The following is a 14,253-nucleotide window of genomic DNA, read 5'->3' on the forward strand; positions in this document are numbered from 1 at the left end:
GTTCTTCCTCCTACTGGGTCTTCATAATCTATCTCTCCAGCTGAGAGACCAATAACAAAAGGAAACGAATGTGGAAAGAGCGCTATTGTTTTAGATGTGGACATTGTGTTGTACTGGAGCAGGAGAGCTGGAGAGCTGAATAAGTGGGAGATCTGTGATGTTTGGGTAAGTACTGACCCTCAGTGGTGGATTTATGTGAACTTTGTACTCCCTCACCCTGACCGCAGAGACACTGGCGTGGTTGGGGTTGACCTGGTGCAGGCAGCCTCCTGTCTCTGGTCAGTGTGTAACAGACTTCTTTCACACTTCAAAGGCTGAGTGTGTGTCCATTAGGTGTTATGTATGCTTTAGTATCATTTGTGTGATGTATCTAAGCGACTTCTCCTATTTTTCCCACTTTTTAATGTCGAATGTTGAAATACATTCATGATGTATTTCGTAATAAAATTTTGAGCTGATTTTTTTCTTCTCATTAACATGCTGCACTATTTTCAGTTTGATCAACGGGTTTTTATTACCCACAATGCTGTTTGACTTGCTGATAGTGGTGTGATTTAGTCCTTGCTTCATTTCTACCTAAAGATGCCGATGCAGCAGTGCTTTAGTTATTCCGACTGTTCAGCTTCCTTACCTCTCTTAAACAGATGCTGGAAAATGGTGTGAGAGAAAACAAACGCTTTTTTTCTTCTAACTGTAACTGCTCTTACAGTGTCCTAATGTGGCATCAGGTCCTTCACTAAAAAGAGTGAAAATATATAAACACTTTAGTGTGCTTAATGTTTTATGGTGGACTCCATCGACAGGTCAACCAATTAAACTCTCAGGACGACTCCCTGGAACCATTCTTGTTTTTTTGCACACCTTTTCAATCGGTTTCACTGTAATTGATTTAAAGCTTTAAGATCGATACCTAAATAGCCGAAGAGCTGAAGATATACCTAAGAGCCGAGAGTGTAAACATCAATAGCAGACTGCTTACCTCAACAGAAATACAGTTTGTATTGACGTGTGACTGGTTTAACAGGCCTTCTTCAAGCACCGGTTGGCTTTATAAAAATACTCTTTTCATCCACACTCAAAGGGCTGAGTGGGAGTGCGTTTATACATCAGCAGCGCTAGTAGTAGTGTTATTTCAGAGACCTGCACTGCTGACTGAGAAAGAAACAAAGAGAGGACCTATGTTAGATGATGTTGGATGTGTATAAAGAATGTAATAATTATTCTCACTATTCCTGTTTATCCAAAACAAATTTGGTCCTCTCCCAGTTACCGTTGTGTTATCATTATCATTGTTATTCTAATCAGCTCTCTCCCCGACCTCTTCAAATATTACTCTACGTTTGGGCGAGCAATACACCAAGGACTCTCAGTGCAAACACACATTTGGTGTGCACATGCTTGGAACTCATGTAAATCAGATGACAAATGAGCAACTCTTCAGAGTTTACTCAAACTGTTGGCAACAGAATAAGTCTTCACTAGGAGGGGGCCAGGTCTGGCTCCAGCGCCCCAAAAAACTACTCTTAGCATGGGCTATTTCCAAATTCTCTGCTGACCTTCTCTCACCACTGTGTAAGAGAGCGTTCTGGAGACAACCTTAACATTCCTGTTGCTCTGTAGTTATGTTAGGTTGGACCAGTGAGTTCAAATCCCAGGTCCACCAAGCGTCCACTTTTGGGTAAGGCTCTTAATCCTCAATTGCTCAATTGTATAAAAAGAGATAAAAAAAAAAAGTAAGTCGCTCTGGATAAGGGTATCTGCCAAATGCATTACCATTATGCATTAGTATACACTGTATTGCCAAAAGTTTTGGGACGTCTGCCTTTACATGCACATGAATGTAATATGGAGTTGTCCCGCCCTTTGCAGTTATAACAGCTTCAACTCTTCTGGGAAGGCTTTCCACAAGGTTTAGGAGTTTATGGGAATTTTTCACCATTCCTCTAGAAGCACATTTGTGAGGTCAGGCACTGATGTTGGACGAGAAGGTCTGGCTCACAGTCTCCGCTCTAATTCATCACAAAGGTGTTCTATGGGGTTGAGGTCAGGACTCTGTGCAGGACAGTCAAGTTCCTCCACACCAAACTCACTCATCCATGTCTTTATGGACCTTGCTTTGGTCACTGGTGTGCAGTCATGTTGGAACAGGAAGGGGTCATCCCCAAACTGTTCCCACAAAGAGCATGAAATTGTCCAAAATGTCTTGGTATGAAGCTGAAGCATTAAGAGTTCCTTTCACTGGAACTAAGGGGCCGAGCCCAACCCCTGAAAAACAACACCTGAACTCAATGAACTGGAGTGGTGTCCCAAAACATCTGGCAATATAGTGTACATCCAAAATGTGTAGATGCCCTGACCCTTCCTACAGTAACTATGTACAGATTATGAAGCCAGGCAGATCATACAACGTGGATACTTCAGGAAGACTTGAGTGCTAAGTGTTCTACCTGGAGCTTGGTTTTAAATTCACACAAGCAGATGTTATATATTCTCTTAATAATCTTTACTCTGCCATCAGAAATTGCCTCTCAGAGTCATTATATTCTGTCACTTATAATTTATAAAGTTAAGATTTAGATTGAGAGAACATTGAAATGAGTAACATATATGATTTTTTGGGGATTTTGACATATATTTTGTTTATTATTGAGAATAATTATTGTTGTATATGATGATAAGCCTCAGGGAGGGTAAGGAGGATGTAGCTGTCCATTTATTTGCAGAATAAAACCATTTAAAATATGTCTATTTGATCCAAATATAATGGTCATAATGGATATCACTTATCAGTTATTTCCCCCTATGTAGGACCCTGACATGACCCTGCTTAAACATATGCATATGTCAGGTACATAAAAAGGTAAAGCAGAGGGGCATTAGAATGAATTACAGTTCAGTTATTGGTTACAGCCATTTACATTTTGTGGCCTGTCCCCTGTGGGCCTTTTTTAAATGGTTTGTCCCAAGCTTGGGCAATATCCACAGTAAGCCTGATGTTGAGCTGTCCTCTGTTATGTACGGAGGATAAAAGTAAGGGTTAAAGGTTCAGGTTTGTAAAAGCATATGGAAGCCAGGTTTCGCCACAGGCATGATGTCATCTTTACTTAATGTTTAGGGAATTCGTGGTTATTAGACTGTGTGATGTTTTGGAAAAGTCCTACTTGGCTGTTTCTTCTAAAAAATCTATAAATGAATAATATAAAGGACTGATACGTGCATTGTAAGTTCTTACAGAGGCATGGAATTCTGGACTCAAGACTAGTAACTTGGTTCCAAGTAAAATGTCATTCCCATCTTGGGCCCCAGGCTATACTTACACTGATATTTTTTTAGAATTAACATTTTAAGCAGATTAAAGCAAGCATATGAGGATTGATTTTACACAATACAAAAAAAGCCAGATATATATACACACTCATTCAAGTCCCTGAAGGCATGCATTCTCCTCCTTTATGCATTGACAGAGTAAAAGCTTTTCTATTTTCTATTCACTGTGTCCCACTTCAGACACACACACACACACACACCAATTTACTTTCAGTCTTTTGTTAAAGCAATGCATCCACCAGTCATTATTTGATTAATATATTGTGGGATAATTAAAAGAGGTAGCATCTATATCATCTTCTCCCCACTTCAGTGCTGCTTCATTATGTCTATTTTTCATTGGTGCCTTAGTGACTAACTCTGTCCTCATTCTGTGACAGTAATTACAGCCAGTGTCTACCTAGGCTTATCTTAGAGAACAGTATAATGCAGCTCTACATATCAGACCAGATCAGTAGTGTACATTGCATGCACAAGTATGCACCACCTTCAACTTTTCCCCATGGGCTTAATTGTGATTATTTGCCACGAAACTACACAAATTAGCCCATAATACTGAAGAGGGGGTTTTAGTGATCAGGATGTTTGCCTTGCACCTGCACCCTGTATACGTGGAGTTTTCTTGTTGTGATTGTAATAAGTATTAACCCCCTTGTGGTGAGATTAGTTCTGGTGCAACCAGCTGCCATCTCGATTTGTTGAAAGGAGGGTATGTTGGACACTCAGAAAGCATGAGGGTCTTTGGTCTGAAAAAAAAAAAGCTGTACTTTATGTCCATAGCACAAAGTAACAGAAACACAAATCTGCTCATCAACCTTCAGAACACTAACCCTCCTCTGAAGCATGGTGGTGGTAGCATTGTGATGTAGGGATACTTTTCAGCAGCTGGGAGCTGGGAAAACTCCTCCAGTGTGCTGCAAGTGATGTGTTGGAAATCTTTTGAGATTATTGTTCTGAGGTCGGCTTTAAGTCCCGGCCGTAATGAACGTGGCCTCAGGGTGTGCGGTTTCCTGCCTGCTTATGTTCCCATAAAGTTCCATGAGTGGCTGGTTTTTGCCTGCTTGAGGGGGGATGTACACAGCTGTGATAATAAGTGCCGTGGTTTCTCTTGGTAGCCAGTGGAAGCATGAGGTATTCCAGGGCAGGGGGGACTTGATAGAGTGTACAGTCCTTTGATCACACCACAAGCTGATGATGATAAAACATACATCCCTGCCTCTGCCTTTCCCCGAGTGGTCTTTCGTCCTGTCCACACACCGCTTGGAGAACACGGTGAGCTTGATGACATGAGTCTGAAGCCTCTGAAAGGTTTCCATAAGGCAGATAATGCAGGGTAGTAGATCCAAACCCTCAGCTCACAGTGCTGTGGGGACACTTTTCAGCATCAGTGTTGATGAACAGACTCACCACTAATGTGTCATCTGCATATTTGATGATAGCTTTGGAGCTGTGTTTGGCCACACAGTCATAAATGTATAAGAAGAACAGAAGAGGTCTGAGGACACAGCCCTGTGGGGCTCAAATGTTGAGGGTCATTGGGAAGGTGATGTTGAAAATTCTGACCATCTGGCATCTGTCAGGCAAGAAGTTCAGGATCCAGCTGCACAAGGAGCTGTCCAGACACAGAGTCTGGAGTTTGGAGGGCAGAATGGTATTTTTGCCTAGGTGGAAGAGAGCAGTGTGTGGGGTTAAGGCAATGGCATCACGAGTCATGTGGTTGCTACAGTAAGCAAGCTGCAGTTGGTTGAGTGAGGCAGGCTGCACAGAGCAGATGTAGTCTTTCAGAACATTTCCTGAAACTAGGGGTCAGAGCAATAGGGCACCAGTCATTCAAGGGGGATACCTTAGGTTTCTTTGGTACTGGTGGAGATTTTGAAACATGTGGAATGTACCTACAGGAAAAGGGAAATTAATTGGCTTGTGCATAATTTGAAGACGTCTGGACCTGCAGCCTTGCAGATATAGTGTTTATTTCTGTTATTTGGTAATATTGTTGATTCCCTTCCACATCTTTTGTGTCACTGGTGTTGAACTGTACTTCTGTCTTATTTCTGTACTAGCATTTTTAGGGCATACTTTTCCACAGGTCTGAAATGTTTTGGTCGGCAAAACATCTATACACTTGATTAAACACATCACAGTATCTGAGTAAATCTTGATGTCACCATTGAAGGCAGACTGAAAACTCTCCCAGTACATGTTATCAAAACTGTCCTGTAGCATAAAATCCGACTGATCCGCCCAGTGCTGAATCATTCTGGGGTCAGGTGCTTCCTGTTTCAGTTTAGAGGGGTCCAATTTGCTGAAAGGTGTGTGAGGGAGGAATTTGTAGAAATCACAGATGGAAGAGTAGCACCAGTCTAAAAACCCATGTGTTGCATGTGAGATCTTGGAAATATTGTTCTGAGGTTTGCTTTGTTGAAGTCCCTGGCCATAATGAACATGGTCTCAGTGTGCACAGTTTTCTGCTTGCTCATGTTCCCATACTGTTTTTTGAAAAAGGGGACTTCTTAGAGTGTAGGTTCCTCCACAAGTTCTTGATCATCAAACATGCACCCCACTTCTCTCCTGAGAGATATCTGCACAGTGCATGGAGAACCCTGTGGGCTTGAGTCTGGAACCCCTACAGACATCCAGGTTTCAGGGATGTCTATGTTTTTCGTCTCTCATTGGATGAAGATCGGCTCTCTCGGGTCACAGAGCTGGGCTGAACGAACTGGCTGAACGAACTTAGCCTTAAACAGCACCAGCACTGTGGAAGAAGCACATCCTCATTAAATGTCTAATGTCACTTTTTACCTTGCATCAGGGTAAAGTACTGTAATTTACAGTAAATGACTGTAAACATATTTACTGTAAAGCACTGGTCTGTTTTCTGTTGTATAAAATAATGCACAAATCTAGTTGAGCTAGTAATGGTGACTCAGTGGTTAAAGATTTGAGATATAGTTTACAAGGTCTGGGTACAAAGTAGGTCCTTGAGCAAGACTCATAATCATCAGCTCTGTTTTATCTTGCACTAGTTGTAAGTTGCAATCTAGTTGAAACCGGACTAGATTGTGTTATTTAGTTCTCTAAGATATTACAGTACTTTCATGGAAATATTTTTTTACAGTAGATTAATGTAAAGTAAGTCTACAAGTCAACTTTTTGTACATAAAGTCAACATAACCTGAGCGTAATCTCTGCATTATGAGCATATTTATACTTTTAAAGGGATGTCTCATTGGGGTTTGTTGGATGAATTGCTCCAAGTTTTCACATTCTACATTTACATACACAACATTGACTGAGGAAATGAATATCAAAAGCTATAGCAGATTAGAAACATCCTAAAAACATGCCTCTGACCGGACACATTGGTGAGGCAAGGCAATATTTATGTCAAGATCACTGAACCAGTGTGTTAGAGTTACCTCTATGTAGGTCAACTGTCATTTCGGATGGGACACGGGGCTATAAGCATTCACGTTTAATTAAGACAGAGGTAGAGGAGACAGATGGCTCTCTCTGCGGGTATATAAACCCAAAGAGTCATGAGGGCAGCTGAGCAGGGAGGCTGAGAGATGAATGGAGATGATAAAGATTAATAGATCGATGGTGAAGGGGAGAAGTGTGATCTCTCATCACATACAACGCCCAGGAAAAGCATGTACTGTAAGCTTGACGTCATGCATACGAACCACTCTGGCTGAGAAAACACAGCTGCTATAGAGGCTGCATGCCACACCACGCTATAGATAGACCACTTTTCAAGAGTGATAAAGACACTTTTTTTTTCATTTAGTCGTCTGAGTAGAGTGTGGTCCTAATATCAGCTGACTTCATTTTAATTAATGAGTCTCCAGTTATCGTCATTAGCAGCAATCAGTATGGGTGGAGATCCATTCTAATCATTCAGTTCCCTGGAAGCCTTTGGAGGTTTTACTGAATGACCCAGGCTGTGTGCCCTGTTGTTTTTCGTGTGAGGCTGTCTGCTGGGTGTGATTGGGTTGAGTGGAGCATTGGAAGTGCTTCATTAAGAGAGTCCACTGTTTGCATCTGCAGCATTCATTGAAAGATGATTTCCTTCATTTCCTTCACTTTGTCTTGCTGTGTCATGTCCTGATTATTGTCAGTTACTTGGGTCTTTGCGGTTCACGACCCAAAGTGGAGATTTACATCAACTATGGGAGATGTTACGCTGTATAGCCTTTTCAGCCACCAGGTTGCAAAGTCACTGTCAATTAATCGGTTCCACATTCACCAGTCTATTATGTCCAACCATGTTGTCTAGGCAACATATGAAATGCAAGCTGGGTTACAAGAAAAAACATGTAAATTGGTAATATAGAGACCAGAAAGTCGTTTTCTCTCTCAAACAGGGAGAGTCCCTGAGCCTCTCTTCTGGTTTTGGTTACAAAAAATGTTCTGTTTAGAAACGGATATAGCCGGATTTGCTTGTTTACAAAGCCTTCCATTAATATTAAACATAAATTTCAGTATGTCCTCTCATGAGTCATTGCTTAAGGCTGGAGAATATGTGTGTTTTGTAGATTACGGTACGAGCTTGACATATCAGGCTACCACACACGCTGAGGTTGTGCACTGGAGAGCAATTTATCAAATGTACATTAATTCCTTTTGAAATAAATGCCTCGTTTTTTCAACCCCTCCATATTTTACTAAAAAGAAAAATGACCAGTTCCCCTTGGTTAAAGGAGAGGGGGGACTAATTTCACATATGTGGTTTTATGAATACCGTCCATTCCATATCACACGGAATTATAGCATAGGAGCCTGCATGTCCTTATTTTCGCTTTTAATTGGGAAAGGAAGTGGATGCTAGAACTATTTGGGAGGTTTAAAAGCATTTTTATGTTTGTGCATCTCTCCTGTGATGAATAGTCATCTAATAGAAAGCCTTTTCAGTAACGCAAATAATTGGACTGAGGAATAAACTCTCTGATTGAAAGCATCGATGGAGGGGAAGAGAAGGCAAACATCAACACCACACACGCTGTTTGTTTCTTTCTGGTAATTGGCTTAGGTCCATCAGGACACGCACATCCTGGATCAGGGGCAGCTTTTTTTTAGCAAAAATGATAAGACTCTTAAACAGCCAATGATTTCATTGCCTCAAATACTGCAAGTATGCTGTGTGTATTCCTCGTTTATATTACATGTGCCATACACTCAGCAAAGACGTTATTAGGAACAGCTGTATATCTGCTCATTCGTGCAATTATCTACCAATCATGTGGCAGGAATGTGTGCAAAAATCGTGCAGCTACAGGCCTAGGGCTTCAGGTAATGTTCACATCAAACACCAGAATGGAGGGAAAAATGTGATCTCAGTGACTTTGACCATGGAATGATTTACTGATCTCTTGGGACTTTCACATACACAACTAAAGACATCTAGGGTTTTTATAAAAAGGAACAACAAAATAAAAAGATAAACATCCAGTGATGGCAGTTCTGGGTGTGGAAACATCTCGCTGATGAAAGAGAAACTCAGATAATTAAACTTTACAACCATGGTGAGCAGAAACAGACCGAACAGATGAACAATACCCCAAACATTGAGGTGGAGGGGCTACAGCAGAAGACCACAGCTGCTTCCACTCGTCAGTCAAGAAAAAGTATCTACAAGAAGGCTACAATGGGCTCTTGCTCAGCAAAACTGGATGGTTGAAGATGGTGAAAAATATCCCCTGGATTCTATCCCATCTTTATTTATCCAGTACCAACAATTAAGACACAATAAAAAGAACATTTTGTCCTCAAAGTTGATGTTAGAAGCAGGAAAAATGGACAAGTGTAAGGATTTGAGCGAGTTTGACCAAAAGGGCCAAATTGTGATGGCTAGGCCACTGGATCAGAGCATCTCCAAAACTGCAGCTCTTGTGGGGTGTTCCCGGTCTGCAGTGGTCAGTATCTATCAAAAGTGCTCCAAGGAAGGAACAGTGGTGATCCGGAGACAGGGTCATGGACGGCCGAGGCTCATTGATGCACGTGGGGAGAGAAGGCTGGCCCGTGTGATCCGATCCAACAGATGAGCTACTGTTGCTCAAACTGCTGAAGAAGTTAATGCTGGTTCTGATAGAAAGGGGTCAGGATACACAGTGCAGGATGGGATTTGGCAGGGTTAGGGTTGCAGAATATGAGGCAGGTGGTCATAATGTTGTGCTTGATCAGTGTACTTTAAGTCTGTTGTTGTAATGAGGTTACAGGATGTTGCATATTGTACACTTTACTTGTGAGCATGACAATAAAACTTCACATTTGAAACTTAAGCCATCTGCCCACGTGATCACTGGCAATGGTTCTGACTAAAACCTGCATTGCTGGCCACCAAAATATAATATCCTGTCACATAAATGTAAAATCTTGTGATTATGATTATTGGCTTTATAGATCATCTTGTTGCTGTTGTTCACAGGCGTTAAGCGTCACGTTTCAGAACACAACCAGATCCAGAAATGATGTTTAGGTTGCTATGACACTAATGATTAAAAATTCTCTCTCTCTCTCTCTCTCTTGCTCGATTCAACGTGAACAGTTATTTGCGAATGTGAGGCTCGACAGGAAGCTGAAGCCAATAAAACAACCGAGACCGTCGCACTCGTTCACTGAAGGGTTATCCAACATCCAATGAGTAGGGAATTGCAGGGTTGTTTTTTGTATTATTATTATTTAATTTGCCAGACTGAAGGCCAGAGAGAATTGGTATCATGTGGTGAGCGATGTTACAACATTTTTATACCACAGACACACAGAAACGAGTCTGATTTCAAAGTATTCAGACACCAGCGATACACAATGTCTGGGAGGAACTCCAAAGGAGGAAGGGAAGAACAATTTGATATTGTGCTCCAGACCCAGTTGCCAGCTGTCCATAATAAACCGTTGGAGATGATAGTAGTTTGTCTGGCAGTCACCACAAATGAGGAATTAGTCCTTCATTAAACTTGGAATTTAATGAAGAATTAGTCTCTTATTAAATCTTCTAGTCTCAAGTGAGTTTAAGTAATGTCCTAGAGTACGTGGGTAGAAGGCACGTGGGCATGATTTTCATGGGAAGGCACAGGATGGGCAAATAAAGCCGGTCAACAGATGAGTGGAATAATACAAAAAAATCCCAGATAAGGAAATAGAATGAAGCAAAGAAGGGTGTGATAATGATTAACTAAAGAATCCCAGAGGAAACTCTCATTATCTGATTGCTTTCCTTTATGAAACAATTGGTTATTAATGGAGGAAACAGAGAAGGTAGATTCCAGCATTAACGAAGGAAGGAATTCTTATAATAATGAAGGAAGAGAAAACAGATGGGAAGTACTGAGCAAGAGATGCTTTGATTCATGGAGGGGAAAAAACGTGTTAGTTACGTGTGTGTGTGTGTGTGTGTGTATAATAAGGACGGCTAATGTGTGCAGACAGGTCACGGTCTGAGAATGTTTGAAATGACTTTAACCTGCAGCAAGAACAAGCAAATGCATAAGGGATGTACTTGAGCTATAAACACACACACACACACATAGTAAAGTAACACACTTTTTAAGTGCATGCCAAGCTCATTATTAATGTGATCTTGGAACTTTCTTGATTTTGCTGCATCAAAGACATGAAGTAACAGGTGTCTGCTCTTTTAGCCAGCACATAACTACAGCTGGAGTTTTCCAGCATAACTGGAAACACACAACATAATCCGACACACACACACACACCCATGAAATCACTCACCATCACCCCCCGCCCCCCCCTACACACACACACACACACACACCCATGAAATCACTCACCATCACCCCCCGCCCCCTCCTACACACACACACACACCCATGAAATCACTCACCATCACCCCCCGCCCCCTCCCACACACACACACACACACACACACCCATGATATCACTCACCATCACCCCCCGCCCCCTCCCACACACACACACACACAGACATAACCATTTGCATATATATGGCTTACACTCTGTCAGCTATCCTTTGAAACCTATTTATACAATCATGAGCAATAAGTTTAAGCTGTGTTTCTATTGAAACCCAAATGAAAATAGCCCTTAGAAATTCCACGAAGAGGACCCCGTGCTTGTCCTTTTGCACGAGCGAGAGGAAACCCAAGAAATAACAGTGATGGCAGCGTGTTGCTCCATTACACGTGATCGTGAAGAGCTTTATAGGCATAGCACACCTGGTGGGACCGAGGAAGGACGCCGAATCTGGAAAGAAAGGAAAAAAAACAAGACAGATGGAATGACAGCAGGCATTTTGACAGGGAGCAAGAAAGAGGAAGCTGTGCAAGTAGGGAAAGAGGAATGGAAAAGGCAGCAGCTGTTTAGGGAAAGAGGGGGCCCTGGGAGAGGGCCAGGACGTGCAAAAGTCAAACCACATACTTTAATCTTGCTCTCACGGTGCATGGTTGGGTTGCTGAATTCACACTGATCTTGTGTGTTTCCCTGAAATCAGAAATCAGAAACAGCTTGGGTGGCCACAAGGATTTGTTCTGGCTTACAGGTGCTCTCAGGACTTACAGTAAGTGCAAAACACAATTAGGCACAACAAAATTTCTGACCCAGCCTGGAGATCCTGAGCAGCACTACTGAAGAGGATTATGGAACGTTGCAGCAGGTCCTAAGGTGCATGGCACGTGTCCGGCAAGCACAACATGATCATCAGTGGGCATGCTGGTATGATGATACACTAGCAGCTGTGTGTACACCGATCGGGCATGACATTATGACTACCTGCCTAATATTGTGTTGGTTTCCCTTATTGCTGACCCATCCTGCACTGTGTATCCTGACCCCTTTCTATCAGAACCAGCATTAACTTCTTCAGCAGTTTGAGCAACAGTAGCTCGTCTGTTGGATCGGATCACACGGACCAGCCTTCGCTCCCCACATGTATCAATGAGCCTTGGCCACCCATGACCCTGTCACCGGTTCACCACTGTTCCTTCCTTGGACCACTTTTGATAGATACTGACCACTGCAGACCGGGAACACCCCACAAGAGCTGCAGTTTTGGAGATGCTCTGATCCAGTGGTCTAGCCATCACAATTTGGCCCTTTTGGTCAAACTCGCTCAAATCCTTACACTTTTTTTCCTGCTTCTAACGAGGACGAGGAGATCATCAGTCTTATTCCTGCTACCTGTCGGTGGTCATAATGTTACGCCTGATCAGTGTATGTTTACATTAAAAAGCTCATACGGCAGAAAAAGAAGAAAATGAGGTGCGGCATAGCGAATAAGTTTCAAAGTGTGTAACTAACACACATTAAAATACACGTATGAGTATTTATGGCTTCTTTTTTTTTTTTTTTTTGCAGATGCCTTTATCCAGAGTGACTTACAGTTTGTCTCATTTTATACAGTTAAGGGTTAAGGGTCTTGCTTAGAGGTCCAGCAGTAGCAGCTTGGTGGACCTGGGATTCAAACTCACAACCTTCCAGTACCTTTACCACTAAGCTACCACATCCCCATCATATTTTAATATGTGTGTGAGAAAAAGTAAATAAAGCTCTCTCTCGCCTCTGCTGGCCTTTATGACATGCTGAATGAGGAGCAGACCAGCAAGAAACTAATGGTTTTCACGCAAAGATTTCATTTCCGAAGACAGCTGCTGTAATGGATTTTGTATGCCTGCAATTTGATATAGGTAAGCATAAAGCTGGAAAAACAGCCCATTTAGGTCGGATCTGGTGTGGATCTGCAATCAGAGAACAGGAATTTTCATCAGCTCCAGCATTTAGTGGGTGAGAAGAACACTAGAAAAGATGGCAGTGCTCGTGATGGCTCACGTGGGAGTTGGAGGTTCTGATTACATTCAGCTCATGGAATGTAACTTAACTGCCTTCTTCACCATGTTGCACTTGGCACCAGACACACACAAGCACACCATATACTACAACCTGTAGTGAAACTCCTACTGTTCTGGGGATTCAGTGTTGGACTGAAATACCAGATGTTTTCTGATAGGATTGATTGAAGAAAGCAAGACAATTTGCTGTAGGTGTTATTCTTCTCTTTCCTTCTGCTTAAGTGATTTTTCCTGTTCTGATCACTGTAAAGCGGCTGTCTCATACTCACACCATCGTCTCCTAGGACAAATCCACTCTGAATGGACGTATTGAGCCAAACATATGCTAAACGAACCAAACCTGCAAGAAAGTAGAACACAATCCACACCTCCTTTTCTCTGAGAGGACTTCTTTATCCGGCAAGCTGGTTTTCTTTCTTTCCACACTTTTTCTCTGCCATTCCTTCACCGCCAAAGACAGAGTACCTTTTTTTAAGCCCCACTCAATTGCTTTCTCATTAAGAGAGAGCACTCAAATTAGCTTGATGAACACAGGCCGTTTTCTTCATTAGAAGACACTAGTTTATACACTAGTTTAATTTATACACTAGTTTAAGTCCCAGCGGCTCCAAACCCCATGCCATCATGTGAGTCAAAGCCTCATACAAACTCAAGACCTTTATTCAGATGCCGTTCACTTCATACACTTTTTGATTGGCTCAGTAAAATGACATAGTATCTTTACAGTATACAGATAATTTACTACTGAAATAATAAAATAAATGACACTTCTTCTTCTTCTTCTTCTTCTTCTTCTTCTTCGGGCTTTTCCCTTCAGGGGTCTCCACAGCGAATCATCTCTCTCCACCTATCCCTATCTTCTGCATCCTCAACACTTACACCCACTAGCTTCATATCCTCATTTATTCCATCCATATACCTCCTCTTTGGCCTTCTTTTCCTCCTGCCTGGCAGCTCCATGTCCAACATTCTCCTACCAATATACTCACTCTCCCTCCTCTGAACATGTCCAAACCATCTTAATCTGGCCTCCCTAACTTCCTAATCCTGTCCAACCGTGTCACTCCCAAAGAGAACCTCAACATCTTCAGCTCTGCTAGCTCCAG

This window comes from Hemibagrus wyckioides, linkage group LG15, assembly GCF_019097595.1.
Source record: "Hemibagrus wyckioides isolate EC202008001 linkage group LG15, SWU_Hwy_1.0, whole genome shotgun sequence".
Lineage (NCBI taxonomy): Eukaryota > Metazoa > Chordata > Actinopteri > Siluriformes > Bagridae > Hemibagrus > Hemibagrus wyckioides.